The sequence below is a fragment of the Manis pentadactyla genome, chromosome X (assembly GCF_030020395.1).
Source record: "Manis pentadactyla isolate mManPen7 chromosome X, mManPen7.hap1, whole genome shotgun sequence".
NCBI classification, from domain to species: domain Eukaryota; kingdom Metazoa; phylum Chordata; class Mammalia; order Pholidota; family Manidae; genus Manis; species Manis pentadactyla.
The window spans coordinates 39,817,256-39,829,603 of record NC_080038.1 but is presented as its reverse complement, the minus strand read 5'-3'; positions in this window follow the sequence as shown (position 1 = coordinate 39,829,603).

Genomic DNA, 12,348 nt, shown 5'->3' with positions numbered 1-12,348 from the left:
GTATGTAAAGAAGTGAGTCCTGTTAAACACAGAACTCCATCATGGAGGTAAAAATTATACTCTCATACTCCCATTTATTTTGAAAGCCTCAACTGTACTGGGTTGAGCCATACCAGATTATAAAAAATGTCTTCACTTAACTGTCTTTCTTCACTTACTTATTTTTTTAAAGTGGCATTATCCCCGAATATGTGGAGATTAAACAACATACTTCTAAATCACACGTGGATCAAAGAAGAAATCTCAAGAGAAATTTTAAAGAATTTTGGACTAAATGAAAGTGAAAACAAAGCTTATCAAAATTTGTGGGATATGGCAAAAAGCAGTGCTTCTTTTCTAATAGATGCATATATTAGAAAAAAACATAAAATCAATAATCTAAGTTTCTACTTTAGTGTACTATAAAGAGAAGAGTGAGTTAAATCTGAAGTAAGCAAAAGAAAATAAATAATAAGAATTAGAGCAGAAATCAATGAAAATGGAAACAAGAAGTCAATAGAGAAAAATCAGTGAAACCAAAAGTTGGTTCTTTGAAATGATAAAATAGATAAACTTCTAGCCAGGGTAAGAAAAAAAATAAATTATTGATATCAGATACGAAAGATGGGACATGAATACAGATAGTATGAACATTAAAAGTGTAATAAAGAATACTATAAACAACTGTCTGTCCACAAATCTGATAGCCTAGATGAAATGGACCAATTCTTTGAAAGACACAATTTACCAAAACTCACACAAGAAGAAATAAACCATCTGAATATGCCTATTAAAGAAATTCAATCAATAATTAATAATCTTTCAAATCAGAAAGCATCAAGCCCAGAATGCATTCACTGGTAAATTTCACCAAAAATTTAAGGAAGTATTTGTACCAATTAATTACGGTCTTTTTCAGAAAATAGAAGCAAAGAGATGCTTCCTAACTTATTCTATGAGGCTAGTCTTGCCCTAACACCAAAACCACAAAAAGGCACTTCAATAAAAGAAAACTATAGGCCACTATATCTCATGAACATTGATGCAAAAATCCTCAGCAAAATATTAGCAAATCAACTACAATAATGTTTAAAAAGAATTATATACCATGACCAGGTGGGATTTATGACACATATGCAAGGCTGGTTCAGTATTCAAAAGCAATTAATGTAATCCATTACATTAACAGGCTAAAAAAGAAAAATCAAGTGTTCATATCAGTAGATGCAGAAAAAGCATATCACAAAATTCAATACCCATTCATGATAAAAAGTCTCAGAAAACTATAAATAGAGGGTAAGTTCCCTGAAGTGATAAAGAATATCTGCAAAACCTACAGCTAAGATCATACTTAATGGTTGGAAACTAGAAGCTTTCCCACAAATATCAGGTACAAGAAAAGCATGTCCCCTCTCACTACTCCTTTTCAACACCATAATGGAAGTTCTAGTTAATGAAATAAGACAAGAAAGGGAAATAAAAGGCATACAAATGAGAAGGGAAAATGAAACCATCTTTGTTCACAAGTGACATGATTGTCTATGTAGAAAATCCTGAAGAGTCTTCAAAAATCTCCTGGAACTAATAAGTGATATGGCAAGGATGGACAGTTAATACACAAAAGCCAGTCATTTTCTTATCTGCCAACAATGAACAAGTAAAATCGAAAATTAAAAATACAGTACCATTAGCAACTTAAAAAATGAAATATTTAGGTATAAATCTAACAAAATATGTATAAGATCTATATAAGAAAGAATCTAAAATTAATAAGATCAAAGAACTAAAGAAATGGAAATTGTAAATAAATAATTAATGAATATTTCATATTCATATACGGTAAGACTCAATATTGTCAAAATGTCAGTTCTTCCCAATTTGATCCATATATTTGATGCAACCTCAATAAAAATCCCAACAACTTATCTCATGGCTGTGAACAAAGTGATTCTAAAGTTTATATGGAGAGGAAAAAGACCCAGAAGAGACAACACAGTACTAAAGAAGAAAGTTGGGGGATTGACACTACCTAACTTTTAAAGTTACTGTAAAACTACATTAATCAAGACAGTGTGGTGTTGGTGAAAGAATATTCAAATAGATTACTGGAACAGAATAGAGAGCCTAGAAATGGGTCCATATAAATATAGTCAACTCATCTTTGACAAAGGAGCAAAGGTAGTACAATGCAACAAAGGTAGTCTTTCAACAAATGGTGTTGGAACCACCAGACATCCACAGGCAAAAGAAATTAAAGTAGACACAGACTTTACACCATTCACAAAAGTTAAGTCAAAATGATAGCATACCTAAATGTAAAATGCAAAACTATAAAACTAGTAGAAGATAACACAGGAGAAAACCTAGATGACCTTGGTAATGTAATGACTTTTTAGATAAAATACCAAAGCCATGATCCATGAAATAGTTGAAATAAACTGGACTTCATTAAAATTAAAACTTTCTGAGTAATGTCACCAAAAATGGTGCTATAGATTGTTCCTGACATCACTCATCCACAAAAGAATGACTAACAACTATCCAAGAACAAGACACCACTGAGATAATTCTAGAACATGGGGGTGAGGCTGAAGCACCCCTTGTGCCACAAAGACCAAGGCATTAGAAGGCTAATAAAAGTGGCTACGTGTTGACTGCATTGCACCTCCCCCAAGCCAGTACATCATCGTGCAGAGATGTCTCTTTCCTGTGTTTCCTCCAGTGGGAAAAGAGAACCTAGGGAGACAACCAGCCCATCCAGGACTGTGGGTCACTTTGCAGGATCTCCTACTATGATCTTTCACCATGGTGGATGCAAGGGAATCTGTGTGACTCAACCATTCATAGTCTAACTGTGACAGAGAAAGGGAGGAGCTTGCAACAAACAGCAAATGGGTCTTGGCAGAGCAAGTTCATACCTGCAGTACCCAAATAGTAATCCCTGCAAGTGGCTTTGCTCCTCTGCAGAACCACTTTAGCCTTAAGACACATGTAGACTGAGAGTGAAGTGATGGAAAAAGACATTTCAAACAAATGGTAACAAAAAAGAATCAGGGATAGCTATACTTATATCAGACAAAGTAGACTTTAAACTAAACATGGTAAAAAGAGACAAAAAGGTCACTATTTAATGACAGACTATTATCAAGAAGATATAACAACTGTAAATATTTGTGCCCCCAACATTGGAGCACCTAAATAAATAAAGCAAAAACTAACAGAGTTGAAGGAGAAATAAGCAGTAATGTAATAAATAGTTAGGGTCTTTAATATCTCACTCTCAACAATGGATAGATTATCCAGACAAAGAATCAATAAGGAAACAGTGAGCTTGAACAACACTATAGACCAAATGGACCTAACAGACATATACAGAATATTCTCTGCAAGAAAATTCTTCTCAAATGCACATGAAACATTTTCTAGGATAGACCATACGTTAGGCCACAAAACAAGTCTTAGAAAATTCAAGAAGATGGAAATCATACCAAGTGTCTTCTCTGACCACAATAGGATGACACTAGAAATCAATAATGAGGGAAACTGGAAAATTCATGAGCACATGGAAATGAAATAATATTCTTCTGAATAACCCAATAGATCAAAGGGGAAATAAAAAAGTTTCCTGAGACAAATGAAAGTGGAAACACGACATACCTGAACATGTGGGATGCAGAAAACCAGTTCTAAGAGGGAAGTTCAGAGCAATAAATGCTCACATTAAGAAGCAAGAAAAATTCCAACTAAACAACCTAATTCTATGCCTCAAAGAGCTAGGGAAAGAAAAGCAAACTGAGCCCAAAGTTAGCAGAAGAAAGGAACTAATAAAGATTAGAGCAGAAATAAATTAAATAGACAACCAAAAGACAACAGAAAACATTAATCAAACTAAAAGTTGGTTCTTTGAAGAGACAAACAAAATTGACGAACTCTCAGCTAGACCAACCAAGGGAAAAAGAAAAAGGACCCAAATCAACAAAATTATAAATGATAAAGGAAACATTATAACCAATATCAGAGAAATTTAAAGGATCATGAAGCTTCTGTGAACAACTATGTGCTAACAACCTGGAAGAAATAGAATAATTCTTAGAAACATACAACTTACTAAGATAGAATCAGAAAGAAGTAGGAAATTTGAATAGACCAATTACTAGTAAGGAGATTAAATCAATAATCAAGTATCTGCCAACAAAGAAAAGGCAATGACCAGATGGCTTCACTGGTAAATTTTACCAAACATTTAAGGAAAACTTAACACCAATCCTTCTCAAACTCTTCTAAAACATCAAAGAACAGAGAACACTCATTATATGAGGCTGCCATTATCATGACACCAAAACCAGAAAAGGACACTACTAAAAGAGAAAACTATAGGCCACTACCCCTGATGAAGATAGATGCAAAAATTCTCAATATACTAGCAAATTGAATTCTGCAGCACATTAAAAGGATCATATACCATGATCATGTGGACTTTATCCCTCAGATACAAGAGTGATTCAACATATGCAAATCAATCAATGTGATCCATCATATTAATAGAATGAAGAAAAGAATCATGATCATCTTGATAGATGCAGAAAAAGCACTTGACAAAATTCAACATTCATTTGTGATAGAAACTCTTAACAAACTAGGCATAAAGAAACATATCTGAACATAATAAAGGCTATATATGACAAGCCCACAGATAACATCATCCTCAATCAAGAAACATTGAAAACTTTTCCTCTAAGATAGGAAATAAGACAAAGGCGCCCACTCTGACCACTCTGATTCAACATAATACTAGAAGTCCTAGCTGGAGTAATCAGGAAAGAAAAATAAATAAAAGGTATTATAATTGGAAAGGAAGAAATAAAATTGCTTCTATTTGCAGATGAAATGATTTTATATATAGGAAATGCTAAAGACTCCACCAAAAATCTGTTAGATTTAATCAATGAATTCAGTAAAATGTTACAAAATACAAGATTAACATACAAAAACCAGTAGCATTTCTATTCATTAACAAAGAATGTTCTAAAAAAAAGAAATTGATCCATTTACAATAGCATCAAAAATAATAAATACTTAGGAGTAAATTTAACTAAGGAGGTGGGAGATCTCTACTCTGAAACTATAAGATGCTGGTTAAAGAAATTGAAGAAGACATAAATAAATGAAAAGGGATCTCACATTCATGGACTGGAAAAATTAATACTTTTTAAATATGAATACAACCAAAAGCCATCTACAGATTCAATATAATCCCTATCAAAATTCCAATGGAATTTTTTACAGAAGTAGAAAAAATAATTCCAAGATTTATATAGAACCTGAAAAGACCCTGAATAGGAAAAGAAATCCCAAGAAAGAAGAAAGCAAGATCATCACACTTCCTGATTTCAAGCTACTCTGTAAATCTGTAGTCATCAACAGTATGCTACTGGCATAAAAACAGACAAGTAGACCAATGGAACAGAATCAAGAGCCCAGAAATAAACTCAAGCACTTATGGTCACCTTATGTTTCACAAAGGAGCCAGGAATACTCAATGGAGAAAAGACAGGTTTTTCAATAAATGGTGTTGGGGTAATTGGATATTTATATGTAAAAGAATGAAACTGGATCCATATCTTACACTACTCACAAAAATTAACTCAAAATTGATTAATGACTTAAATGTAAAGCCTAAAACCATGGAATTCCTAGAAGAAAACATAGGAATAAAGCTTCCTGACATGAGTCTTGGTAATAATTTTTTTGTATATGACACCTAAAGCACATGCAACAAAGTAAAACATAAGCTAAAAATCTTCTACACAGCAAAACAAATCATCAGCAAAGTGAAAAAACAACCTACAAAATAGGAAAAAATACTTGCAAACCATATATCTGATAAGGGTTTAATATCCAAAATACATAAAATCTTATACAAACCAAGAGCAAAAAGCCCACAAACAACCCAATTAAAAAATGGGCAAAGGACCTGAATATACATTTCTCCAAAGAAGATAAATGAAAGGCAAACAGGCACATGAAAAGATGCTCAACATCAGGAGTCATTATAGAAATGCAAATTAAAACTACAATGATATATCACCTCACACCTGCTAGAATGGCCATCATAAAAAAGACAAGAGATAACAAATTTTGGATGGATATGGGGAAAAGGGAACCCTTGTACAATGCTTGTGGGATTATAAATTGGTACAACCACTATGGAAAACCCTATGGAGGATCCTCAAAAATTAAAAATAGATATGATCCAGCAATTCCACTTCTGTGAATAAATCCAAAGGAAATGAAAACACAAACTCAAAAAAATATCTGCATCCCCATGCTCATAGCAGCATTATTTACAGTAGCCAAGACATGGAAATGAGCGAATCCTACTATTTGTGATGATATGGGCGGACCTTGAAGGCATTATGCTCAGAGAAATAAGACAGAGAAAGACAAATATCATATGGTCTTACTTGTAGGTAGAATTAAAAAACAACAACAACCCAAACTCATAGAAAAAGAGATCAGACTTGTGGTTACCAGAAGCAGAGGGAGAGGGTAAGGGGAGGAGGAATTGAAGGAAAGAGGCCAAAAGATAAAGACTTTCACTTGTAAGATAAATAAGTATGGGGGATATAATTTATGACATGATGATTATAGTTAACAGTGCTGCATGATATAGAGGAAAGTTGTTCAGAAAGTAAATCTTAAGATTTCTCATCACAAGGAGAAATTTTTTCCCCTTTTTTCTTTCTTTTCTTTTTATTGTATCTATATGAGAAGATGAATGTCAGCTGAATCTATTTGGTAATCATTTCACAATATATGTAAATCAAACCATCATGTTATACACCTTAAACTTACACAGTGATGTATGTCAATTATTTCTCAATAAAAGTGGGAAAAAAAGAATAAGATGTTTAAAACAAGTTACTTGCAAGTTACATTCAAGTGTAACTTGCAACACTTGCTAGTGGTATGAAGTAAATGGAAGAGATACCCATTCTGTAATGCACATAGAGAAGAATTACAATACTTCTAATGGAAATGTTTCTAATAAGCTTCTTGGAAGCAACCTTCAGAATAGTGTTGTTTCAGAGAACAGAATTCATAGTCATTCTGTAATGCATGTAGTGAAATATTTTTAAAATTCTTTTTATTGAAGATATTTAAATGAATGTACTTTTAAGCTATGTTCAGCACAGTGCTCTTTTACTGAATGAAAGTAGTGCATGCAGAGAAATTGTAAAGAATATTGGAACAAAGATGTTTTGGGGATTAAAGATGGCATGAGAGGTGCGACAGAGACCTCCTCCTAAAACCACATATAATATGAAAATATAATTAATACAACTAATCCTGAAAGAGCAACAGGAAAGAAGGGTGTGCCAGACTGCATACACCTGGAAGAAAGAACAGACCTCACAGAACAGGGTAACATACCAAAGCCATGACCCGGTGGGACCCAAGAGCTTCCCCCACCCCAGCTCACTGGCGGGAAGAAGAGAAACAGAGCAGGGAGGGAGTGGAGGCCTGGGACTGCTGAACACCTAGCTCTGGAGATCTGCTCTGGGAACACGAACCTACACTGCATGGTGCTCTGATGATTAGTGGCGTTGGAAAGCTAAGACAGGGAAAATTCCTGGAGAGACTGAGATTCCAGCTTCTTGTGGAAAACGGATTCATACACAACTGATCTGGGCAGGCAGTATGAGAGAGGTCCTAAAAAGGAAGAGGACTGCTGAGGGGGTGGGGATTGCACAGAGCTTACTGCTCAGGAGAAAGGACAGGTAGACAAAATTGTCCACGTGCACTCTACCCAGCAGGTTGGGAACTTAATGACTTTCAGGCACTCTATCCCCCTGGTTGACTACACAGCTCCAAGGCCCCATAACGTGTTACACAGCTCACTGTGTCTTCCTCCCAGCTAGTTGGCACCTGGCTTGCAAACCGGCAACCCCTGCCCTGATGTCAGGCCAGCCAGAGGGAAGCCCCGCCTATGGCAGCTACAAACACAAAGCATAGAGACTTTCACCTGTGTGTACAACCCACTGGTTCTGGCAGTGGAGACAAGCATAGCAGCTGGGAAGCAGGAAACAGCTCTTTCTTCCCCACAGGCACAAGCACCACTCCCCTGAAACTCCAGACATCACTCCAGGGGCTGAGCAGCTTCAGAGATTAGAGCATCTGGGCAGTAAAGGATGCCACCTACAAATGTGAAACGTCAAAGGAACCAGGTCAAAGCAAAATCTCAAACCCAGAAAAAGGCTCAAGTGAGACAAAACTAATAAATCTTCCTGAAAGTGATTTCAAACTAAAAATCACAAAAATGCTTCTGGAGGTACAGAAAAATATTCAAGAACTCAGGAATAAATTTCAGGATGGAGTTCCAATCATTGAGGAACACAATGGAGGGTATTAAAAGCCGATTAGACATGGTGGAGGAGATGAAAAATAAAATAGAACTTAGAGAAGAGGAATAAAAAGGACCTGAGGCACACAGAGAAAAAAGGATCTCTAGGAATGAAAGAATACTGAGAGAACAGTGTGACCAATCCAAATGGAACAATATTCTTACTATATAAGGGTACCAGAAGAAGAAGAAGAGAGAAAAAGGTATAGAAAGTGTCTTTGAGGAAGTAATTGCTGAAAACTTCCCCAATTTGGGGAAGGAGACAGTCTCTCAGGCCATGGAGGTGCATAGATAGATCTCCCAACACACTGGACCAAAGGAGGACAACACCAAGACATATAATAATTAAAATGGCAAAGATCAAGGATAAGGACAGAACATTAAAAGCATCAGAGAGAGAAATAAGATCACATACAAAGGAAAATCCAACTGGCTATCATCAGACTTACAGACCAGAAGGGAGTGGCATGATATATTTAATGAAATGAACCAGAAGGGCTTCTACCAAGAATACTCTAGCTGGCAAGATCATCATTTAAATTTGAAGGATGGATTAAATAATTTCCGATAAGCAAAAGCTGAGAGAATTTACCTCCCACAAACCATCCCTACAGTGTATTTTGGAGGGACTGCTATAGATGGAAGTGTTCCTAAGGTTTAATAGCTGTCACCAGAGGTAATAAAAAGAGATAGAAAAGAGTACAGAATTTGATACTTAACATATAAAGAGGAGGAAGAAAAGGAGGGCAAAAAAAATAGAACCTTTATATTGTGTTTGTAATAGTATAGTAAGTGAGTTAAGTTAGACTCTTAAATAGTAAGGAAGTTACCCTTGAACCTTTGGTAACCATGAATCTAAAGCTTGCAATGGCAATAGGTACACACGTATTGATAATCAACCTAAATGTAAATGGTCTGAATGCACCAATCAAAAGACATAGAGTCACTGAATGGATAAAAAAAACATGACCCAACTATATGCTGCTTAAAAGAGACTCAATTCAAACCAAAAGGCATACACAGACTAAAAGTGAAGGGATGGAAAAAGATACTTCATGCAAATAATAGGGAGAAAAAGCAGGAGTTGCAGTACTTGTATCAGACAAAGTAGACTTCAAAACAAAGAAAGTCACCAGAGACAAAGGACATTACATAATGATAAAGGGGTCAATTCAACAAGAGGATATAACCATTATAAATATCTATGTACCCAACCCAGGAGGATCTACATATGCAAAACAAATATTAAAAGAATTAAAAGGGGAAATAGAATGCAATGCATTCATTCTAGGAGACTTCAACACTCCACTCACTCCAAAGGATAGATCAACCAGACCGAAAATAAGTAAGGAGACAGAGGCATTGAACAACACATTAGAACAGATGGACCTAACAGACATCTCCAGAACTCTCCACCCAAAAGCAGCAAGATACACATTCTTTTCAAGTGCTCATGGAATATTTTTAAGAACAGATCATATACTAGGCCACAAAAAGAGCCTCACTAAATTCAAAAAGATTGAAATAGTACCAACCAGCTCCTCAGACAACAAAGGTATGAAACTAGAAATAAATTATGCAAAGAAAATGAAAAAGCCCACAAACACATGGAGGCTTAACAACATGCTCCTAAATAATCAGTGGATCAATGACCAAACAAACACAGAGATCAAGCAATATATGGAGACAAATGAAAACAATAATTCAACACTGCAAAACCTGTGGGATGCAGCAAGGTCTGTGCTAAGAGGGAAGTATGTTATGGTATAGGCCTACCTCAAGAAAGAAGAACAATCCTATATGAAAAGTCTAAATTCACAATTAATGAAACTAGAAAAAGAAGAAAAAATGAGGCCCAAAATCAGTTAAAGGAGGGACATAATAAAGATTAGAGCAGAAATAAATAAAATCAAGAAGACTAAAACACTAGAAAGAATCAATGAAAGCAAGAGCTGGTTCTTTGAGAAAATAAACAAAATAGATAAACCCCTAGCCAGACTTATCAAGAAAAAAAGAGAGTCTAAACACATAAACAGAATAAAAAATGATAAAGGACAAATCACTATAGATACCACAGAAATACAAAGAATTATTAGACAATACTATGAAAAATTATATGCTAATAAACAGGATAACCTAGAAGAAATGGACAACGTCCTAGAAAAATACAACCTTCCAAGACTGACCCAGAAAGAAACAGAAAATCTGAACAGACCAATTACTAGCAATGAAATTGAACTGGTAATCAAAAAACTACCTAAGAACAAAACTCCTGGAACAGATGGCTTCACCACTGAATTTTATCAGACATTTAATGAAGACGTAATACCCATCCTCCTTAAAGCTTCCCAAAAAAAGTAGTAGAAGAGGAGGGAATACTTCTAAACTCATTCATTCTATGAGGCCAGATCACCCTAATAACAAAAGCAGGGAAAGACATAACAAAAGAAGAAAATTACAGACCAATATCCCTGGTGAACATAGATGCAAAAATACTCAACAAAATGCCAGCAAACGCAATTCAAAAATACATCAAAAAGATCATCAATCATGATCAAGTAGGATTCATTCCAGGGATAAAAGGATGGTACAATATTCAAAAATCCATCGTCATCCACCATATCAACAAAAAAGACAAAAGCCACATGATCATTTCCATAGATGCTGAAAAAGCATTCAACAAAATTCAACATCCATTCATGATAAAAACTCTCAACAAAATTGGTATAGAGGGCAAGAACCTCAACATAATAAAGGCCATATATGACAAACCCACAGCCAACATCATACTTAACAGCGAGAAGCTGAAAGCTTTTCACCTAAGATCGGGAACAAGGCAGGGATGCCCACTCTCCCCACTGTTGTTCAACATAGTACTGGAGGTCCTAGCCATGGCAAGAAGACAACACAAAGAAACACAAGACATCCAGACTGGTAAAGAAGAAGTTAAACTGTCCCTGTTTGCAGATAACATGATATTGCACATAGAAAACCCTAAAGAATCCATTCCAAAACTACTAGATCTAATATCTGAATCCAGCTAAGTTGCAGGATCCAAAATTAATACACAGAAATCTGTTGCATTCCTATACACTAAGGATGTATTAGCAGAAAGGGAAATCAGGAAAACAGTTCTGCTCACAACTGCATCAAAAACAATAAAACACCTAGGAATAAACCTAACCAAGGAAGTGAAAGACCTGTACTCTGAAACCTACAAGACACTCATGAGAGAAATTAAAGAAGATACCAATAAATGGAAACACATCCCATGCTCATGGATAGGAAGAATTAATATTGTCAAAATGGCCATCCTGCCTAAAGCAATCTACAGATTCAATGCAATCTTTATCAAAATACCAACAGCATTCTTCAACGAATTAGAGAAAATAGTTCTAATATTCATATGGAACCACAAAAGACCCCAAATAGCCAAAGCAATCCTGAGAAGGAAGAATAAAGTTGGGAGGATTACACTCCCCGACTTCAATCTCTACTACAAAGCCACAGTAATCAAGACAATTTGGTACTGGCACAAGAACAGAGTCACAGACCAGTGGAACAGAATAGAGTCTCCAGACATTAACCCTAACATATATGGTCAATTAATATACGATAAAGGAGCCATGGACATACAATGGGTAAATGACAGCCTCTTCAACAGCTGGTGTTGGCAAAACTGGACAGCTACATGTAAGAGAATGAAACTGGATCATTTTCTAACCCCATACACAAAACTAAATTCGAAATGGATCAAAGACCTGAATGTAAGCCATGAAACCATAAAACTCTTAGAAAAAATCATAGGCAAAAATCTCTTGGACATAAACATGAGCGACTTCTTCATGAACATATCTCCCTGGGCAAGGGAAACAAAAGCAAAAATGAACAAGTGGGACTGTATTAAGCTGAAAAGCTTCTGTACAGCAAAGGACACCATCAATAGAACAAAAAGGTATCCTACA